This window comes from Rattus norvegicus, chromosome 20 (genome assembly GCF_021556685.1).
Source record: "Rattus norvegicus strain SHRSP/BbbUtx chromosome 20, alternate assembly SHRSP_T2T, whole genome shotgun sequence".
Classification (NCBI taxonomy): Eukaryota; Metazoa; Chordata; class Mammalia; order Rodentia; family Muridae; genus Rattus; species Rattus norvegicus.
Window position 1 is genome coordinate 29,646,201 of NC_141553.1, and position 21,383 is coordinate 29,667,583.

Sequence of the window (21,383 nt, forward strand, 5' to 3'; positions counted from 1 at the left end):
ACAGCCAAGGCTACACTGAGAAACCCTGTCTCGAAAAAGAAACAGAAGGCCCAGTAGATATTTTGTGTGTATTCTTTGTGTGTGATTCTGTTTTAAGAATCAGCAGGGGATAGAATGCATCTAGATGCCCAGTTCCTACACAGCCACCACTTGCTGTGTGACTTCGGAAAAGGTGCTAACCTCTCTCACCAGCTCCTCCATCACCAACACCAGAGCAACCTGGAGTCAGTGGCCAAGTTACTGACGTCCTTGGGGAGGACAGAAGCCGTGCTTGGAGTTGAGATTCTCTGCCACAGCACTAGGATGTCCAGAGGAGGAGGGCAAGGTGGGCTGCCTCAGACCTTACCAAGAAAGAAGCTTTGATTCAAACATCTGACTCCAGTCGGGGAGCTTGACCCCTGCTTCACATTCCGGTTCTTGATGGACCCCACAAACTCACAAAGAAATCATGGCTGGGCAGCTAAGAGACAAGCCTGATACACCCGATTTGGTCCCCAGGTGTGTGCGCTCTCCTCTCCTCCTCCTCCTCTTCCTCTTCTTCCTCCCCTTCCTCCTCTTCCTCCTCCTCTTCCTCCCCCTCTCACCCTCCTTCTCTTCCTCCTCTTCTTCCCCCTCCTACTACTCCTCCTCTTCCTCCCCCTCCTCCCCCCCTCCCCCTCCTCCTACTCCTCCTCCTCTTCCTCTCTCCCTCCTCCTCTTCTTCCTCTCCCTCTTCTTCCTCCTTCCCCCTCCCTCCCCCCCTTCTCTCAGCTTTCTGCTACACCACATTATGGTTACAGCTAGTTGATGTATCTATCCTATTAAGGCTCTGTTGGTCACACCTCACACAATGTCCATGCGGGGTGCTTGACACTGGGAAATAGGCCACATGGGTGCCCCTCGAGATTTCAAAGATGTATCATTTGGTGGCCATACTCAGGGAACGGAGAGACTGAGCACTCTTTCTGTTTCCTGTTCAGAAACAGCAGGTAGAGTATGAGTAAGTAAGGCATTCTAGAACATTCTGTCTGACCTTCTCACATCCTTGCAGCTCCGAGGCCCTTGGGGTGTGTGCGAGGGATGGGGGGTCGGGGGCAGATGGAGTCCTTTCTTAAGGCCAGAGAGCCAAGCAGTAGTTACCAGATTTAATGACAATGGTAAGAGTGGGCTATTTTTTCCCCTACTCCTGAAACTTTTCAATTCATTGAACTGTTCAATTAACTTTACAAAAGGAAATGTGGAAAAATGACGGCAAATTGAACTTGACATTATCATTAAAATAAACAGCACTGCGGGCCGTTAAAGGCTGGCGAAGACAGTCTAAACACGGTGGCAGATTCAAGCTGGTTCCTTCCTGTTCAGAAGCTACCCTGCTGATGCCCTGTTACCAGGAGGTCAGGACAGAGACACCACTCACAGTCCCCAGGCTTGGGAACAAGGCTGCACCCATGCACCCCTCATGGACACCCTTAACTGTGACCACCGGAGAGGGCATTCAGGGCTGGGTAGCTTCTGGAGCCCCACCCTCCAAGCAATGGGGCAAACCTGAGTCTATAGTGAAGGCCAGTTCCCAGCCAACAACTGAATCCAAACACACAGCCATTTCAAAACCACTGGGAGTCACACTATGCCTGCGTGTGTCCCACAGCTCTAATGGTGGAGTCATGGTCTGGGGTGAGGACTGGGTGCTGGAGGGTCAGGGTCTTCGGAAGCTCCCACTGGGGAGGCTTGTTAAAGCCATGGCCTTTAACAGAATTTTCACTTGGTCCACAGAGAGGCCAACCTCCTCGGTCCTTCCACATTAATGTTGTGGCTGGGTCCCCAGCCATAGTGGGGCACCCGGGCCAATCTGCAGGCATGGCAAAATAAATACTTGTATATTATGTGTCTGGGTATGGGTGCGTGTGTGTGTGTGTGTGTGTGTGTGTGTGTGTGTGATCTGTGATCTTTATGGTGTCCAGACTTTTCCAAATCACTTTGTGTTAACACATCAAGTCTTGACCTGATTTCATTTTGGGGTAGTATTTGCAAGTGAGGCAAGCTAAGCCCCACTCGCCAGGAAGTGGGGTAGTGTAAGGCATTAACCCCTTGGGTGGATCCCTCAGGTTAACACAAAGGCTTTTGGAAGCAGAGCAAGCTCACTAGACTGCCTATAGATCAGACTCATGGTCTCTGCAGAGTTCCTGGCTCAAGCTCTAACAAACTCCCAAGCTGTACTAAGGCTGTTGGTCCTGGACCATGATTCTGGGCTATGGCTTTAATGGGCCCAAGACTCAGTTGTTTCAAATCCTTCTTGAAGGCAATTTGGTTCTCAGAAATATATACCTTAAGGTGTGGCTTCCTGGACCTCTGCTCTTCAGCTCTGACTGAAGATGTGGGCCTCCAGATGCAGGGTGAGACACCTCCCCCAGCTCCTCCCCTTCTGGGGAGCCTGAGGGGCCCCCCAGAAATCACCTCGTTTCAGAGGAGACTCGCAATTACCCACGATGATCACAGAACCATTCATTCTGCCCTAAAATTAATACATCACGTTGAGAATGATCTTGCACTAATTTATCACAAGATTTATGAAACTTGCATTTTTTTTCTAATGAGATTTATGCAAATGCCGCTCTCGCCGCTGTTTGTGTTTTTAAAAGTTTTGACAGGCAAGAGAAGGAAGGTTTAGGGCAGTTGGAGGTGGCCTCACCCTGACTCGGAGGCTCTGATGGAGGGCTTGGGGCTCCATAGCAGTCTTTGCTCATGTAAGGTGTGGTTGTGTGACTACCTTGGGTCTTTCTCGGTTCCCTGCTCTGGCCCTGGCACATCCTTCATCTGCCTGTGCCTGGGCCTTGTTCAGTTCGTTTCCTGCCCTGGTGAGGATTTACAGGTAGAAAGCTGAGTAGGCCTTTGGGATACTCAGACTCAACAAGCAGCTAAAGTTATGAATGAGCATTCCCAGGTGATGGCGGAGACCATGCAGAAGCGTAGGCCCCCAAGACAGAGGAGGTAAGGTGGTACCCTCTCCCGGGTACTGTCCCTGTGAGTGCAAGCATTTGGCATGGCATAAAAGGTTGACATGCCCTAGGACTGACTCACCTCACCCTAGTCCTGACTCTGCCACTATTTACCAAGCACCATATGCCGAGCCCTCTGTTAAGTACTATGCACAAACAACCTCGTCTAGTTCCTACCCCAAACATGAGAACACATTTCCACGCTCAGAGAAAGAAACAGATTTAGCAGCTTGTCCGAGATCACACAGCTAGGGAGAGGGAGAGTCAGGATTCAAACGTAGGCCAAGCTGATCTTAAAGACTATGTCCTTACCCAGGGCCAGTCCCAATGACTAGTGTGCAATGATCTAAAACATCGATTAAAGCAGGACAATAAAGCTGACTGTGAATAGAGGCCTGTAGCCCCAGGACCTCGGGGTTGTGAGTTCAAGGCTAACCTGAACTATATAGTGAGCCTTGACAAAAACAGAGGGCTCAGAGCATAAGTAGTTGAAGGGCACGAGCTGAGAATGTGCAAGGCTCTAGATTCGATTCCTGACACCACAATCAATCAATCAATTGCTCAATTGATCAATAAATAAACAGATAAATAAAATGCATGCATGTAGGAAATAATCCTCAAAGGCTGTTGAATAGCTCAAAGTCCTATACCTAAATAAATACTCATATGACATTCCAAGTTAGTGCAAAGGCGAGATCTGGTCAGGTCCCTACTCAGAGACTGTTTGAGTCTCCACACTGAAGTTGGTTCTTAGGTGTTTTAAATTCCGACTTACTCCAAGAGGAACACAGACAGGAGAGGAAGCAATCACGTCTGTGCTCTGTTCTCCAAAAGAGGGAAAGGCCAAACGGTTCTCTGAGAAGCAGGAACTCGCCCATTCCTGTCCTTTTCCTAGCTCCTGTCAGGGACAGAGCCTTGCTAGAGGATGCTACTCAGGGTGATCTGTTCACCGATGTGCCCAGCAAGGGCTGAAGGATGAGTCACTCCGACGAGAGAAGGCAGGTACATATATAATAGATCTTATGAATATTCCATGCAAGTCATTATAATTAAAAAAAGATTTCGTGCTTAAAGGAATGCTTCCTAAAGTGTATTTCACGAATCATTAATTCCCTGGGAGGCTCACGGGTACTCCATGTTAAAAAAAAAATGTTCCTTGGTCAAAAAGATGTAGAGAACATTGCGTTAGAAAAATAACCCGGGGCGTTGAGATGGCTCAAGCAGGCTTGCTGCCAAACCTGAGAGCCTGAGTTTGAATCCCAGGATCCCCATAGCAGAAGGAGAGAACCAACTCCCAAGGGCTGTCCCCTGACCTCCACCCAAGCACCACAGCCTTGTGTGCTGTCCCCATTCCCCAATACATAAACATTCTAAGGGATTAAATGAAAGAGAATCTAAACAGGATTCTTCCCTGCAGGGTCTCTCAGGGCCATTATTCCCTTTATTAACTAATATCCAACATGAAGGTGGGGGAAGATACCGCTTTCCCAAGGTTTATGTGGACAAGAAATCCTTTCTTTTAAGGTCATCTCAAATGACACCAGTGCTCTAAGAAAGATGACCTGAGAAAACATTGGTCTAGAATGCTGCACAGCTGGCTACTGTGACTTCAGGCATATCTTTCCTGAGAATGGATTGATCTGGGGTCCAGCTGACTTAGACCAGGGAGTGGTTGGACAAATGAGTCGAAGGATTGATGGAGGGGTGGATGAATGAGTGAATGGGTAGATATATGGGCGAAAGAGTAGCTGGGCACATGAATGGGTGACGAAAGGGCAGGTGAATGGAATCATTGATGAATGGATGGATGGACGAATGGATGGATGGATGGACAGACAGATAGATGTATAAATGAGTAGATGAATAGATGGATGGGAATGGGTAAATTAGTATGTGAGTGATGGGAAGATGAATAGGTACACAGGTGGATGGTTAGGTGAATGGGTAGGCAGATGGATGGGTAGGTGAATGGGTGGATGGATGGATGGATGGATGGATGGATGGATGGATGGATGGGTAGGTGAATGGGTAGATGGATGGATGGATGGATGGGTAGGTGAATGGGTAGATGGATGGATGGATGGGTAGGTGTATGGGTAGATAAAAGTAGGGTAGGTGGGTTGATAAGGAGGTCAACAGACGAGTAAAGAAAGAAATGTGCCTCTTTTCTTACCACAGGAATACATCAGAATCTCTGCTGTGAAAGGACAGTGAGTGGAGACTCAGTGACCCTTCTCAAGGTATCCCTGCCCGGTCACCACTCCCTGTTTCATGACTTAGGAACCCGGGCCCACTAACTAGGTGGCAGGTGGGGCAGGTTGGTGCTGCTGCTGTACTCATGCCATATCCGGAGTATCTAGGACCAGAATCACACTCACTCTGCGCCTGTGCTTATAGTCCAAGACCTAGAAATTACATTCCTGGCCGTCAAGTCCAGGTCTCCCCCAGCCTCCAGATCTCCACACCAAGCAGTCAGCCCACACAAGGTGCACCACATCTCCAGCCTTGTCCCTGCCTAAAGCTACCACAGAAAATGCCAGAGTGACAGACATAGTGCTCCGATGTCTGAGAGGGGTCCTCTGATGTGTATGTTTGGCTGAGCCCATGTGTGCATGTATGAAGGGAGAGCTTGCCCGGGCAGGCACATGTAGAGGTCAGAGGTTGACTTAGGGTGTTGTCTCCATCACTTCTCTCTGTTTTTGAGACACAGTCACTGAGTCCTAAGCCTGTCCTTGCAGCTAGCCTGTCTCGCTAAAAAGCAACATTTTCCTGTCTTTCGCTACCATGCCCAGTGTGGGGGTCAGGAATTCAAATTTAGGTTCATATTTGCATAGCAAGGACTTTACCCCAAAGAGACTTCTTGGTCAACATGGCAGACTCTGAAGAGCCTGTGCCTCCCTCATGTCTTCCAGCATCCCAAGGGCAGCCACGGTGACCCACGTTCTCTGCTATATCCTCAGAGATTTAAGCAATGCTTAGCACAGACCAGCCATGGTCAGTGCCCCCCCCCACCCATTACCCATCAAAGAATGAATGAATACATGGATGTAGTGATGGATTGTCAAGTAACCACAAGATGATAGGACAGCAGAACTGTAGTTCTGTAATTCTAAAAGCCATTCCAGATCTCCACCTCTCTCCAGCCCCTGACCCCATCCCCAACCCTGGACACAGCCCAAGGAGTAGCCTCATGGGATACTGGGAAGGCTGAGAGGAGAGAGCAGGAACCCGCCTTCTTAGAACCTGAGATGCCTGGTGTCCAGCTTACTGGCCATTCTTGAATGATATATGCTTCATTTTTAGGCTGAGGACACAGCCAGGCATGGTGGAGCATGCCTTTGATTCCAGTACTTGGGAGGCAGAGGCAGGCGGATCTCTGTGAGTTCAAGGCCAACTTGGTTTACAAAGTGAGGTCTAGGACAGTTAGGGCTACACAGAGAAACAGAGAAACCATGTCTCAAAAAACCAAACAAACCAAGAAAAAAAATCACACACACACAAACACACACACACACAAACACACACAAACACACACACACACACACACACACACACACACACCCTTTAGGCTGAGGACAATTTTCAGACCCCTTCCAGAATTGGAGTTCAACTCTATCCTTCCAACACCGTGCAGAGCTGGGAGCTCCAAGGCCCCACACCATGGAAACTGGATGTGGGTGTGCAGGAGACAGAGGCAGTGACATGAGCAGCTGAGGACTCTTTGTCACTGAACACAGGACTTTAGGTGGCCTTCAGCTTGGGTTCAATGCCCTCACGCTCTCACCCTAGTGCCTCATTGCTCGGAAACCATAGTTCCACACTAGGGTTCGTTCTAACCCAGGGGCCCTGGGCCTGATCTGTTCCCACTCTTGGAGTGTCTTCCTTCTACATTCATCTCCTAAAGCCTGTGGCTGCCTCGAGAGGCTGCCTCGGAGATCTCTGTCCTTCACGGCGGGCAGCGTAGGGCAGTTAACGCCCACAGTGACATCCCCGCCCCCCCATAAGAGTAGGTTCTTGAGAAAGTAATCTTCCCTGCCTGTTCGATGTGTGTAGGACGTATTAGACACTTGAACACCCTCCAGGATATCATGGGATATCCTTGAACATGGATCCCACGTGACACTCCCGGACACGGGTCCTGACAGGAAACCTTCTTCCGTATTAGGATGCAGGGAAAGAACCCAGCTAGAGGTAGATCCTCCATCGTGGACTCTTCATCTTCCTGAACTGTGAGAATAAGCTTCCGTGCTTTATAAATAACCCAGTCTCAGGCATTCTACTGTAGCAACACAAACCACTGAGAAGGGAGGGGTGACTGTGAGCCGGTCACCTTGCTTCTTTGGCCTTCATTCTCCTCGTCTGTAATGGTAACGGACATGTGAGGATCGTGCATGAAGCACTGAAGGGGATCAAACACAGCAGCCAATAAATGTTGATTATTAATATTATTCTGCTTTTCCAGATATGGTTATCCCTAAGGAGCCTGTAGCATGTAACCTTGGCTCCCGAGCTGTAGATCAGACAGTGCTGGAAGTCGCTCGGCTTCTCTGGGCCCTGTGATATGATGAACTTCCATTTACTGCCCGCCATTCTCTCCCTGCTTGGTCATTCATTCCTCGATTAACATGAATGCGGCATCCTGTGTGTGGCCTGTGTGGGTGTCAGACAGAAAACGCAGACAGGGAGATGACACCAAAGGACCGAAGAGGAGAGGCTGGAGAGATGGCTCAGCGGTTAAGAGTACTTGCCGCTCTTGCTGAAGAAGACCCTGGTTCAGTTCCTGGCCCCCTCATTGTAACTCCAGTTCCAGGGGATCTAGCACCCCCTTCTGGACTCTTGCGGTATTGCATGTACATGGTATACAGGCATACATGGGGGGGCGGGGGGTATTGCACTCATACACATAAAGTGGTGGGACTCCCGGCTCTCAAATGGGCTGCCGCTGCATTGGAAGCACCTGAATCAACCCAAAAGCTCAAAGCCAGGGAAGACACTTCCTAGGGATCGATGTATTGATAGGAAGAACGGGGAAGGTTATGTTAGCTATGTTCCTTGTCCTGCTACCCAATACCTGACACAAACCTACCTGAGGGAGGAGCTGTTTAGGAAGGGACATAGTCCATTAGGGGACAAGACATGGAGGCGGGAGCATGAGGCAGCTGGTCACAGTCAGGAAACAACATGAACACAAAGCAGAGCCAGGCTACAGAGCTTCAAGGCCTGTTCCTAGAGACCAGTTTCTCCAGCGGGGGTCCAGCTCCTAACCCTTCCAAAACAGCGCCACCAACTGGCGGCCAAGAGTTTATGCCTATGCAACGACGGAGGGCAGTTTTTCCCAATCAAACCACCATAAATGTCCAGGCCAAATACTATGAGACAGAAGACACCTAGAGAGGACAGATCATTTACTGAGCCCGCCCAGCCTGGGAGGACATATTGCACAAGGCCTCTGGGTGGCACATATGTGTGTTTAGTGCATTTGGAAGCAAAGGAGGAGAAAGGACAGGGGAAAGAGGCTGGACAGCCAAGCTGAGGCTTACCCCTCCCTCCCTCCCTTCCTCCCTCCCTCCCTTTCTCCCTTCCCTCTCACCCCCTCCCTTCCTTCCCTCTGTCCCTCTCTTTCCCCCTCTCAATATCACTGGGGAAAGAGGCTGGACAGCCAAACTGAGTCTTACCCCTCCCTCCCTCTCCCCTCCTTCCCTCCATCCCTCTCTTCCCCCTCTCTCAATATCACTGGGACCAGTCAAGATGGACAGTCAAGTAGCCAAGGCGGCAGAGCCCACCTTTTGCATGCCTGCCATCGGGCCGTTGGAGACAGAGCAAGCACACCAGAGACTAAGGAAAACCATGTTACTGCGGAACCATGGGGTCTTCCAGGTCCCCATATGACTGTTGCATTTTGGAATGGGCACACCCACAGTTAACCTGCAAGAGATCCTCACAGACCAGGCTCACTAACAACCTCAAGGCAAGTGTGCGGGAGGCCCCTCTCCTCCCCAAGGATGTACAAGTGACTTAAAATTGTTTGGGGGTGCTGGGATAGGGGCTCTCCTTCACTGGAGTAGCCAGCAGTAAACTTGCTCAATAAGGGGTGCTGTACCCACATTTCTATAAATAGCCACAGGAAATGCCCTGGTTCACTAAGCAAGGCCTGGGTAGCACTGCTTCCTCGGTCGGACATTGGTCTCTAGCCGGATGCTTCCTTAGGTCTTATTTTCAAGGAACTGCTACATGTGGTTTCCATGCGTATCTTTCTGGAGACATGTTTGTGTTATTCATAGGTAAGCAAACATGAAGCTGTGCGTGTCTACATACATGCAAGCGTGTACATATTTATATGCAGTGTGCTTCTGTGAGTGGCGTGGTGGTCTACTGGCCTTTTCTTGACTCTAGCACTGACGGCAATGAGACAAAGCTATGAGCTACAGAGATGTAAGCTATGGCTATGAACTTGACCTAGAGCTGCGACAGTTAAAGAGGGAGGACCATCCTAGGTAGGGGGACGCTGTCCTAGGTCCAGAGGGCTAATTCTGCTTACAGGGAGGGCGCACATCACAGTTCTCAGTCAAATGTGCTCCTCCTCACCAGGGACAGTCTACACCCAATGAGTGGTTGGAAGGACAGAAGATCTGACCCCGGTTTTGACTTGATCCTCAGAGGATCAGCTGACACCTTTGTTGCAGCCACCTTGTGGCTCCATTCCTACCTGTGCTCAGCCTTGTCCCCTTGCTCTGGTATCCCCCAAACTTCTTGATCCTCACTTCAGAGCATCTTTCTAGACAGTCTGTTCTAAGATGTGGTCCACGGGTCACAGCTGGAGTGGACAGAACCTGTTACTCTCAACCTGTATCCCCGATGACTGCAGGGTGGACACTGTGTCCCGAGCCTGTTTCCAGGCACACAGTGAAGACACTGTGGCACATGCCCCGTTCTGCCGAAGGCTGACACGCACTGCCCGAGGAAACATTTAGCATCAGGGAGACCACTGGAAAGCGCATTGCCTGCCCCTGAGCCTCTGTCCTTCAGCTTCACGAATACTCATGTGTGGAGGCTCCCTGGCCAGTGCTGTGAAACCACTACACTCACCCCTATGTCCATCCCGTCTCTCTGAACTCCAGGCCCCTCCACCAGGAAGCCCTCCCTGCTATACACAGTCTCTTCCACTTCCCTCTCCTCAGGACTCTCAGAAGCACCAGGTCACCACCACACAACCTGCTAACCTAGTGTTTCCTGACTAAACATCTCTTGAAGAGGGGGTATGTACCTCTGTTGACAAAGGTCCAAAGAAGCAGACCCCAAAGCAGACCCTTCATGGCATGGGTGAGTAGAAGACACCCAGAGGCCAGCCAGGCACATGGCTTGCTCACAGCGGGAGCCACTATGATGTATAAGTCCATGGTGGAGAGATAGGAGAGAAAGAGAGGTGGAACACTTTGAGCATTCTGAAGAGAGACGAATCTGGAGACGGGAGGGCAGAAAGGAAAAGCCTGTATGCATAGCCCTGAGGATATAAAATCCCAGCCTGTGCTGCCTCTGAGGGCCATGTCTGGGTTCATGGTCTTGTAACAGCAGGGATCTGCGTGTATGTCCAATGACTGACATTACCACCAAAGGCCATGGTAGATGTCCCTAGTTCCGGCTGCCATCTGGACCCATGTTGATATTGCAGAGCTAGCCCAGCTCCTCACTGGCTGCAGCACTCAGAAGAGTTGGCCCCTACGTTACCTGGGTGCCACAGTAGAGCTGGCCCTGGTAGTCTGGACAGCTAGTTCCACCCCTCATCTGCCTTGTGATAAGGGGCAAGGGAGAGACGCCTTCCCCACCCCTTATCCCTCGATGCCTATGACAGGAAGGAGAGCTGCCCCCGCCTCCTGCAGGGCAGCATGAGAAGGAGGGTGGGGAGGAGCTGGCCCTACTTCTTGTTGGCCTCAGCACTGGGTGAGCTACAGGGAGCAGTGCCGGAGAGCTCACCCTGGTGGTGTGGGTGTGGGAGAGCTGGTGGCTGACCAACTCACTACCATCCAGGCCCAGATCCAGGGCTTTGAGTTGCTTATCCCAACAACTGCTGGAGCGTGGGGTTCGTGAAGGGGCCTCCAGCCCTGCAGAACCAGAGCTACAGGATCTCCACAACACAGGGCAACAACTGGGTACCTAAGAGGAGTCCTGGCGAGGATCCAGGGTTGATAGAGTAGCAGAAGCCAGAGGTCTCGAACCAGACCAATGACTCACTGCAATGAATCTGCAAGCAAAGAAGCGTGGGCCAAAGGGTGCACGGCGGGACACACTGACACACTGTAGATTCCAGGACCAGATGGACTGCTGTGGTTTGGAGGGTTGCTGGGTCTTTATTTTTTATTTTATTTTAGGGGGGAGGTTGCAAGGGCAGAGGGCCGATATAAAGGGATGGGGAGATGAATGGGATTGGGGTGCATGATGTGAAATTCACAAAGAATCAACACAAAGTTTTTTTTTTTAAACCTTGAATATAATATTCTATCCATTTCATTCATTCATTCATTCATTCATTCATTCATTCACTCAAGATGTTTTCACTGAGCAGCTTATAGTGGATGGATGGGTGTGGCCCTGGCCTTTAGTGTGAGTTCAGGGTTGCTTTGAAAAGCTATGTAAATTCCGTATTATATTCCACAGTGTAGTTAATAGTGACTTTAAAATAGTGTTCTCTCTCATTATTAAATAACACTTATCTTCTGGGAAGATGAATCAGGCTTAGTTGAGGCTTCTTGGGTGCCAATTTGATTCAAGAACCTCAGCATGAGATACCAAAACGGCAGCTCCTGTTAAACATGGCGCTACCATGGAGTCAGGACATCTCAAGAATGGGATACCCAGCTGTGATCAATAGTGTCCCCAGGCCAGACCCTGCCCAGCAGCCACCCCCCCACTCTGATACTCTGTATTGATTAGACAGTGTACAAGCCTTTGGGAAAGGGGGCCCACCCCCAAACCCAGCCTTAGGAGACAGATGGGGCTGTAGGCCAGCCTTCCAGCATACACACCAATGAGGTGGCAAGAGAGGCTGCTGGGGGCAGGACGCAAGGTTTATTTCGATAAAGGTTCTACCCACTTTCCTCCCCAAAACCTGGTTGGAATATCACAGCAGCTTCTTCGAGTGTCACAGCAGAGGTAAGAAGGTGAAAAAGCTGACACAGGAAGGACTTGGGAAGGTAAGGAGAGACCAAGGCCAAGTCGCTGTCTTAGTTAGGACTTATATAGCTATGATGAAACATCGGGAGTAAAAGCAACTTGGGGAGGAAAGGGTTCATTTTAGCTTAAAGCTGGTAGTCGATCGATCATCCAGGGATTCTAGGGCAAGAACTGGGGGGCAGGAACAGAAGCAGAAGCCAGGAAGAAACACTGCTTATTGGCTTGCTCCCCATGGCTTGCTAAACCTTCCCATAAACTTAGGACCTGCTTCTGAGGAATGGCACTGCCCACAGTGGACTGGGCCCTCCCACATCTATCACCAGACCAATCAGGTGTAGGCATTTTCTTAACTGAGGTTCCTAATGATTCTAGCTTGAGTTGACATGAAGTAAGCCAGCACAGTCACTTATCCACTAACCAATCAATTCTAGCAGTTGCCAACCCACAGTGGGAAAAAAAATAAACTTGATTTGCACCCAAGTACACTTCTGACTCAGCTCTTGGGGGTGTGCAAGGACTTGGGGTACGTGGCTCCCATTTTACAGGTAGGGAGTGTGTGCACGTGAAGTCAATTCTTATTCGTGATAAAGCGTCTGGGAACAGAAGTGACAATCCTGAACAGGATAAAATGTATAGAGAGTGAAGTCTCATGGGAAGAAACTCAAGACACAGACCTCATCCTAATATCCGAATCGAGACAAGATTGCCACAGGACAAAACAAGACGACTCATGTTTACAAGTGATACAAGAAGTGGTCACAAGGTGTCCCCAAGGGCATCTGCAGGAAACAGCAGAGGACTCTGAGACTCTGAGTGTGTGTGTGTGTGTGTGTGTGTGTGTGTGTGTGTGTGTGTGTGTTCCAGCTGAGCACTTTTGGCCCGTGTGCTCCCAGAATTAGAACTTGACCATACTTCCACATGTAGGTATTTGACTGAGTGCTCTCCAGAAGGAGTTCAGAGGACCTTCTGTGACTGCCTGAGTTCCCCAGAGGACCAGGGTCTGGCCGGCATCCCCACTGCTTGCCTGTACCCTGGCCAGGCGCTCAGTACCCAGAGGAACTGATTCCACGAGACTGCAGTATCACCTCTTCCCAGCTTCTTGCTAGGGACCCCTTCCTCCCGCTCCCCTGAGAGATGGAAGAGAAGAGAGGAAGATACTTGGCAGGTGTCTTGCAAGCACCCCGGCCCCGTCTGCTTATCTGTGTCCCTGCCACCTCGCCACGGCAAATTGCTTGTTGATAAATGAGGCTATTTAAGAGCGAGTGATGCCGACATTACAGTTATTAATGAGGACGACGTGGAGAGACGTTTAAGAGCGACCCAACTGTTCCTGCACCCTCCCACCTGTGAGTAATGGAGCCACAGAGCCTTGGGTCCTTGCCCGCCTCCCTAGGAACAGTACTTTGTGCCTCTAGCCACAGGTGTGGGGACAAAGGGAAGATCCCCAAACTGGATTTTATAGGATTACTCTGGCTGGAGAACAAAGGCCAGCGCCTTCTTCTGGGAGCGAAGACAAGGGGAAGAAGAATACATCCGAAAGGGTATAAGAAGGAGGGAGGGAGGGAGGGAGGGAGGGAGGGAGGGAGGGAGGGAGGGAGGGAGGAAGGGAGGGAGGGAGGGAGGGAAGGAGGGATGGATGTTCCCATAAGAATTAATAGTGAGAAAATGCAAATACCAGCAATGTGTATGTGTGGACCAACCAAACATAGTTGCTTTCCGTGGTCCCAGAACTAGAACTTGACCACTCTTTCTCACATGTGGGAGGGATGTGAGACCCCCTAGAAAAGATAAATACCCACCAATCTACAGAAATGGCTAAAACCAGGAAGAGGACAGGATGGAGAAGGCTCTGGAAAGGGTGGGTATCTCTCCTTCTCCATCACTGTTGTTATGAAGGTCAACCTCCCTGCCCATGTGAGGGCTGGAGAGGCAGCACCCAAGGGATGCTGGGAATAGAGCGAGAGTGGCAAAGAGGGAACTTGGGTAAGAGGCTGAGAGCCAGCTGGTACCCTCCCTGGCAGCTGCACTGCTTGTTAAGGTATTGAAATACCACATGTGGTAGAGAAGGAGCTACTGCCAGACAGACAGCCCCTCCTTGTCCTCAACCTGCTCCCCTGGGAACAGAGAGTCCGTGGCAGTGGAGGTCAGGTCTCACTGGGCAGATGAGTCAAGGTGTCACCTGTGCTAGCTGCAAGAACAACTTTAGGACCTAAGCAGCACTGAGCCACAAGCTGTCTTAGCCTGGAGGAAGGTCTCCAGGCCTCAACAGTCTGTGGGCATCTGGGAAACTGTAAAGCCTTGTTGGAATGCCAGGCCTTACTCCAGTCAACCCCAGGACAGACATCTGGCAACTGTGAGTACCGCTGAAGGTACCATCCATTTGACGTCCTGTATCCTGAGCTCCCAGGGGATCCATTCCTGCCTGAGACATGTCCCCAGAGGGGGAGCTGTGTCTGTAGATGAATGGTACACTTTCTGTTGCCTGGAAACATTTCCGCGTGGCTCTCTTTGGATTTAACTGTTAAAAAACTTGGAGGCCGGGGTTGGGGATTTAGCTCAGCGGTAGAGCGCTTGCCTAGCGAGCACAAGGCCCTGGGTTCGGTCCCCAGCTCCGAAAAAAAGAAAAAAAAAAAAACTTGGAGGCCAAATGCAATGCCCAAAGGTTGTAATCTGCTCAGCTCGGGCCGGGTGTCTGCTACTTCCTAATCTCTGCTTCCTCCACAGTCATAAGGTGTTTTATCTTCCTCTGTCAACAGTCACGATGAGCTTCTCCTGCTAAGGACTCAGTCCCTTCAGAGGAAAGAGATCCGAAATAAACAAGGAGCCCAACACCCATCACTCCTCCACGGCTAGCCACCCTGCCTCTGTGTGGTCCCAGCACAGGGGTGATCAGTGTCCCTCTGAAGAAGAGCCTCTTCCCAACCTGTACAGCCCATTCCTCAGCCGTGGCTCTCCCTGTGGTCCAGGGCACAGGTTTCTCAAACACTTCTGGCATTGGCACAACCTGTGGCAGACAAGGGAGTAGCAATAAACTATCTTACAATAGCTCTCTGGGTGATGGTGGGCAGTAGAGCAGCAAGGGATTCTAGGATTGATGTCCTTTGTGTTGCAGAGTCTATGAAGAAGAACTGACACTGGAAGAAACAGAACTACAAAGAGAGAGGGGATGCAGTGGAGGGAAAGAAGGAGGGATTAAAAAATGGGAGGAAGGCTCTAGCTGGGGCCCCTGTGCCCAGAAGCTTAGTAGAAGCTATTAATTAGAAAGCCACAGATGGGAGGGACTTTACAATGGCGGTGTCAGGATATATCCTGGTTCCCATTTCAAAGGCTCCTGTCCAGGTCTGGATGAGGATATATAGACTTACCCCAATAGCTTCTTGAAGCCTCCCAGGCCAGCCTTAAAGCTTCCTCCTGGCTCTGTTTAGATCCAGGTTAGTCGTAACCAGATCATTTGTTGAGGGACCACAGTAGAGCGAAATAGCAGCCCAGGCCCCGGCTTAGGCTACAAGGCCCCCAGTTGCCTTGGTTTGATCTAACCCAACCCACAACAAGAGGCACCATGCAATGCTCTCAAGTCTTGATTCCTTCCTTGGAATCACAGTGGCCTCTGCCGCACAAACATATTCCCTCTCTCTTCAGCTCTGACTCTGAAGGCTGTTGGTGTGGACACTGGGCTGCCTGCTGATGACTGCACCAAGAAGCTAATTAACCTCACCCTTCGGCTGGTGCTCTGCAACCTTTAGAGCAGACTGTGTGCTTCCTAAGATGTGTGTGTTTATCAGAGTCCTGTCTGAGAGGACTTGAGGGTGAATCTGGGTTACTACACAGAGGCCAGTGCATCCACAAGAAAAAGCTAAGCTGAGAAAATGGAGGTGACTTGGTGCCACAGCTGGATAAGGAGACTTTGGATTGGGCTCCCCCAGGCTCTGAGATCCCTCTTTGTCAACATCAATCCCAGGTTGAAATTCCCAAGCAGCCCACCTGTGGATTTCCATAAAGCCAACTTAGATGTCTCAAAAGCAGATCCCCCATCTGTTCACAGAAGGCCCCAGAAGACATTGTTCCCTGAATGTCATCTTGTTCCGGTGCAGTGCAGGCACCCTCATCTGGGCCATGTCCCCAACAGCAGGCCTTTGCAGCACCCTGGGTCTCACTTTTTCGCAAGGTGTCTGGTGGACATGCTCTTACTTTTGTATACCCAGGTCCTGCTCACCACTGTTCGCCCAGAACCTTCCTCACACACGGTGAGGTTGCTCATTGTGGCTTTTTTGTCCCCTTTGTCCTGAGACTTTATGGGTGATGGAGTTTAAAGTTGACGAACTGATGAATTAGGCAGAAATTTCAAAACATCCCATCACACAGTCTACAGCACGGCGTTTTCTATTTTCTTTCGTTTTGGTTTGCTACTTTTTAGCCTGGTTGTAAATGATAATTATGAGTAGCGCATATATCAGAAAGCCGTTCAAGACTTGAAGTTTGCCCAGCAAAAACAAAACAGACAAACAAAAAAACCCACAAAGGTTAAAATTCAGGCCAAGGAAATTTTGTCTGCCAAACAGACAGACCGGTGCCATTAAAAAGAAACCAACTAATTTTTAATCGGGACAATAAGAAAAAAAAAATGCCAGCAGGCATCTCGGAACTGGACAAACCCTCCATCACAGGCTGAAGGGTACAAGATTTTTTTAAAGTGTATGTGGGGAGGGGGCGGGACCACGAGCACATGGAGTGCACCTCCCTATAGTCCAGCAGAGGGCAACAGATCCCCTTGTGGATCAACTTACAGATAATTGGGAGCTGCCTTCTGTGGGTGCTGTGAACCAAGCTTGGCTCCTTTGCAAAACAGTCTGTGCTCTTAACCACTGGACCATCTCTCCAGCCCAGGTATAAAGAACTTAACTGCTTTTCAAGGCTTTCCTTGCAGAAGGATGCTCTGAGACACACTGCTTGCTCTCACAGGGTCACCTAGGGAAAGCCGAAGTTGCGAACAGGTGTGTCACACGCTGGGTGACAGCAGGAAGCACACCACTAGGGACGAAGATAATTCACGGGAGGCCAAGAAGACAGAGTATCAAAGGGCAAGGAGAAGAGGAGTGTGGAGGCCACCCTGGCAGACAGTAGCTGCAGGCCCAAAGGCCCTGAGATGTGAGCTATGAGGACAGGTATGAGACCTGCTCACAAAACTGTAAATCGTCAAGAATGTCAAGAGTAGCAGGAGTAGCCAGAATGGAGGGGCAAGCTATGCAGCCACAGTGGGGCTGGAGGGGCTCACAGAGGAGACAGGGCTGGGACAGGAAGGCCCGGATAAGGGCTTAAGAAATTTTGTGCGGTTTTTTTGTCTGTTTGTTTTAGTTTAGAGTGTGTGTGTGTGTGTGTGTGTGTGTGTGTGTATGCATGTATGTGTGTGTTTTGTGTGTATGTGTATATATGTGTGTATGTATATAGATGTGTGTAGATGTGTGTGGATATGTGCGCATATGTGGATGCGTGTATACATATGTGGGTGTGTGTAAATGTGTGCATGTGTATTATGTGTTTGTGTATGTATGTGTGTATGTGTGTGTATATTATTATGTGTATATGTGTATGAAGTGTATGTGTGTTTATGTGTATTTATGTATATATGTGTATATATTTATGTATGTGTTTATGTCTGTGTTTCTGTGTATATGTGTATGTCTATGTGTATATATGTGTGTATGTGTATGTATACGCATATGTATGTGCCTATATGTGTATATATGTATGTGTATGTGTGTATGTGTTTGTGATTGTGTGTATGTGTGTATATGTGTATGTATGTGTATACATGGTGTGGGGGGGACACACATGTGGCATGTGGAGGTCAGAAAGAAACTTAATGGAGTCAGCTCTCTTCTGCCTTCCCATGGGTTCCCAGAATCCAACTATGGTCACTAGACAGAAGTGGCAAATGTCTTTAACCACAAAGCCAACCCAACAGTCTGGGAAGTTCAACTTTATTCTGTTGCCCATGGGGAATTCTAAAAAGATTTCAAAGGGAAGAGTGACCCTAGTTCATTTGTACTGAGGAAATGATTCCTCTGGTAGTCCTGTAAGAAACTGAGCAAGGAGAGATGGGCCCTAGACAGAAGGTCACTTTTATCCTGTGCACCCTCTCCAGTAGATTGGTAGAGGGTGCCTGGGATGCTGTGCACAGAAGAAAAAGCAGCTCCATGATTGACTAGTGATGTCTGCCCAGGCACAGGCCTTTTTTTTTTTTTTTTTTTTTAGTGATTTGAGTGTTGGAATTTTCCAGTTCTGTGCTAAGTAGAGATGGTAAAAGTCGAGTAAAAAAGGATGGGAGACATCTTGGAAACAAACAGAAGATCCAATGGCTTCATAAAAAGGCATAAGGACAGAAGCAATGACCGGCAAAATTCTGGCTTAGCAACTAGCAAATTTTAGAAGCTAAGGAGGGAGACAATTTATGTCTGAACTTGGGTTTGGGGTGCCTGGCACCAAGGTCCAAGTGAGAGTAGGGGTCACATCCCCCTCAGAGACAAACCTGGCCATCTGCTGTTGTGACCTCTGTCTTTCCTGTCTCTAAATACTGAACTCACTGTCGACACAGAGAGAGGGCTTCTAGATTCCGCCTTCCTATCAGCGGAATCCCCCACTTGCTATTGCTGGGGCCAGGAGCAAAGAGCAAGGTCACCTGTGTAGGTGTGCCCCTACATAAATGTCTTCCCTCTCTCGAGGATCCAGCCACCAACTCCAGCATCCTGGGCTTTGATGTGAAGGAAAGAAAAATGTCAGTCATTCTGTTGATGCATCTTCTGCACTCTCCCACCAGGCTGTGGTCCCATCGAGAGGCTAATCTCCAAGGGTCAGGATGTAGCTGGGAGGTTACCGGGAGCCAGGGGCAGCCAGAGAGGTGTGGTCTCAGAAATCATCTTTAGCACCCACTACATGGTAGAGTCTGAGGCCCTGAGAGGGTAGCCATCCCAACTGAGAAACATGACAGGCTGGAGAGGAGGAGAAGGTGGAGATGCTGGAGTTTGCCATGGGCCCCCTGAAGGTTATATATTCCCCCCACCCGCCTCCAGGACCCAGGCGAGGAAGGTGTCCTTTTCGTGGCCAGCCCTTGCCTGCGGTCCAGCCTCCACCTGAGATCCTGCCCCCAGCACTTCTGACGGGAATCCTCCTGGCATCAGCGGGTTTGCCCGACCCTTTTCCTTCACAGCCTGCCCCGAGCCTGCCGCTGCCTCAGACAAAGCCAATGGGGGTGGGGACCCACCAGTGACTGATGGGCCTCGCACAGTTTGTACTTGTCACGTGACATACAGAATGACAGACCTTGGGAACCAGGCCTTAATGCAGAAGATTTATAGTCAAATCTGTCACGCCTGAAGGCACTTCCCCCAAACTTGGCTCGGCCTGAAGGTCGCTTTTTGGAGGTGATAAGTGCAAAAAAAGACGTCCTCCCCTGCCCAGCCCTCCCTCCCTGAGGCCAGGGCTTGAGCGGAACTGCAAGCACTGAGAGAGTGGGGACAGAAGTCCTCCCACGTATAGAATTCCCTCCCAATGCGACCTTCCTTTTGCTCCTTAGTAGTATGCAGATACCTAGAAGGTCAGAGGAGAGGAGACCCTGCCTACCACAGGGGGCTGGAGTGTGTGAGGGCTGATTTCCCTGGTCAAGGCATCTCTGTGTCAACCAGATGTGAAAGAGAGGGAAGGGAACAACATCATCCCAACAAAATGGCCTGAGCCAGGGTTCAGCTCAGGACCAGATCGAAGCCCAAACGGGGGGTGGGTAATGGTCCCCAAGGGTCTGGAGAGAACAAGTCATCAGCTTTTTCTCTCTTGTAAAGGGTAGAAGCCCACCTGTTTGCCCACTATTTATCCAGAATCTCCTAGGATCTCGGGAGAAAGGAGTTGGGGGAAGACCTCAGTCTGTAGACAGAGAAACAGCCAGGGTTCTTGACTGTGTCAGCTCTGGGCAAAGTCCTGTGCAGGAAAACTGAGAGGTGGGGGGTAGGGAGGTTGCAGATCAGTTCCCACAAAGGGATAGACTCTAATAGAGCAAGCCTAGCCATGAAGCCCATGGAGTCACAGTGGGAGCAGGAGAGCCTGCCCACACCTTGTTTTGCTAGCACAATTCCCCAAGACATTATACTATTTTCTCCAGGAAACTGAGGCATAGGCCTAATGGCTCTAAGCTTTCAGAACCCAGGCCCCATTTCCCTACTTATACCAGTCTCTGATTAGCTCCCAAGCATGTGTCCAGTGACCCAAGGCTCTAAAAGGGAAAAGGCTTTCCAAAGGCTACCTCGTGGAAGCACAGAAGGTTCTAGATGCGGGCAGCATCTCTGCGGACACACGGTCTTAATAAGATGAACTCTCTGAGGGAGCTCAGAGCCCACTTTCAGGACTGATGAGACATACCCTGACCCCTCCCTGGGGGAGGAACGCTTTCTGGAAGCAGAGGCCAACAGACGCTCCACACAGCCAGCCAGACAAGGCAGCTCAAAGGACATCAGCACTGGCAGCTGGTGGCTCCCGCACAGCGGCCAGGAAGCAGGGAGGTGGTGGGCGCCAGCATCCAGGACTCAGGAGCCTGGCCCAAGAATGGTGCTGTTCCTGGGTTACAGATGAGCTAAATTAGCTGTGACACTCATTAGCGGTGGCTCCTAATTAGTGAAAATTAATATTGGCTTTGATAAAGACGTCGGCGCCAGACTTCCAAGGCAGAGGCATTATCGACCTTGACAGGTTGGCTAATGCTGGGGTAAGTGGAGGTGCCAGGGGGCCGGGCAGCAGGTGAAGAGTTGCAGGGTAGGTAGTCCTCCCTCCTGGAGCTTCCTGACCCCGCTTCAGCAGTCATTCACAGGGCCCCACCCCCAACGGCGTTTTTGAGCAGGTGGCACTAGAATAATTACCGCTGATGATATCGCTTTGGCTCTGCTGAGCCTCGGGCAGCAGCCACTGCGTTTACATGGACTTGTGGGAAGGAATACATTACTCTCCACTTCGAAGTCACGAGAAGCTGAGGCTCAGCGTTAACTCGTAACCTGTGCTAAGACATCTGGATGTAGAGCCAGGTATTCTAACGCTGGTACCCCCCACACACACTCCCCCGACTTCCCCTGGTCACCTGGAGGCAGAACTCAGCATGCAGCACACAACAGGGCGTCAGCAAATGCGTGTGTGTGAGCGTATGACCAAGCCAAGATAATTCAATTCTTACAGCGTGTTCTTCTTTTCCCTCTCTGTCCATTT

At 50.2% G+C, this 21,383-nt stretch overlaps 1 protein-coding gene across 2 annotated transcripts in view; it reads right to left on the bottom strand.

The window, feature by feature from the left end:
• The window catches only part of Cdh23 (cadherin-related 23), a 382,621-nt gene that overhangs the window by 294,707 nt on the left and 66,531 nt on the right, over window positions 1-21,383 (bottom strand).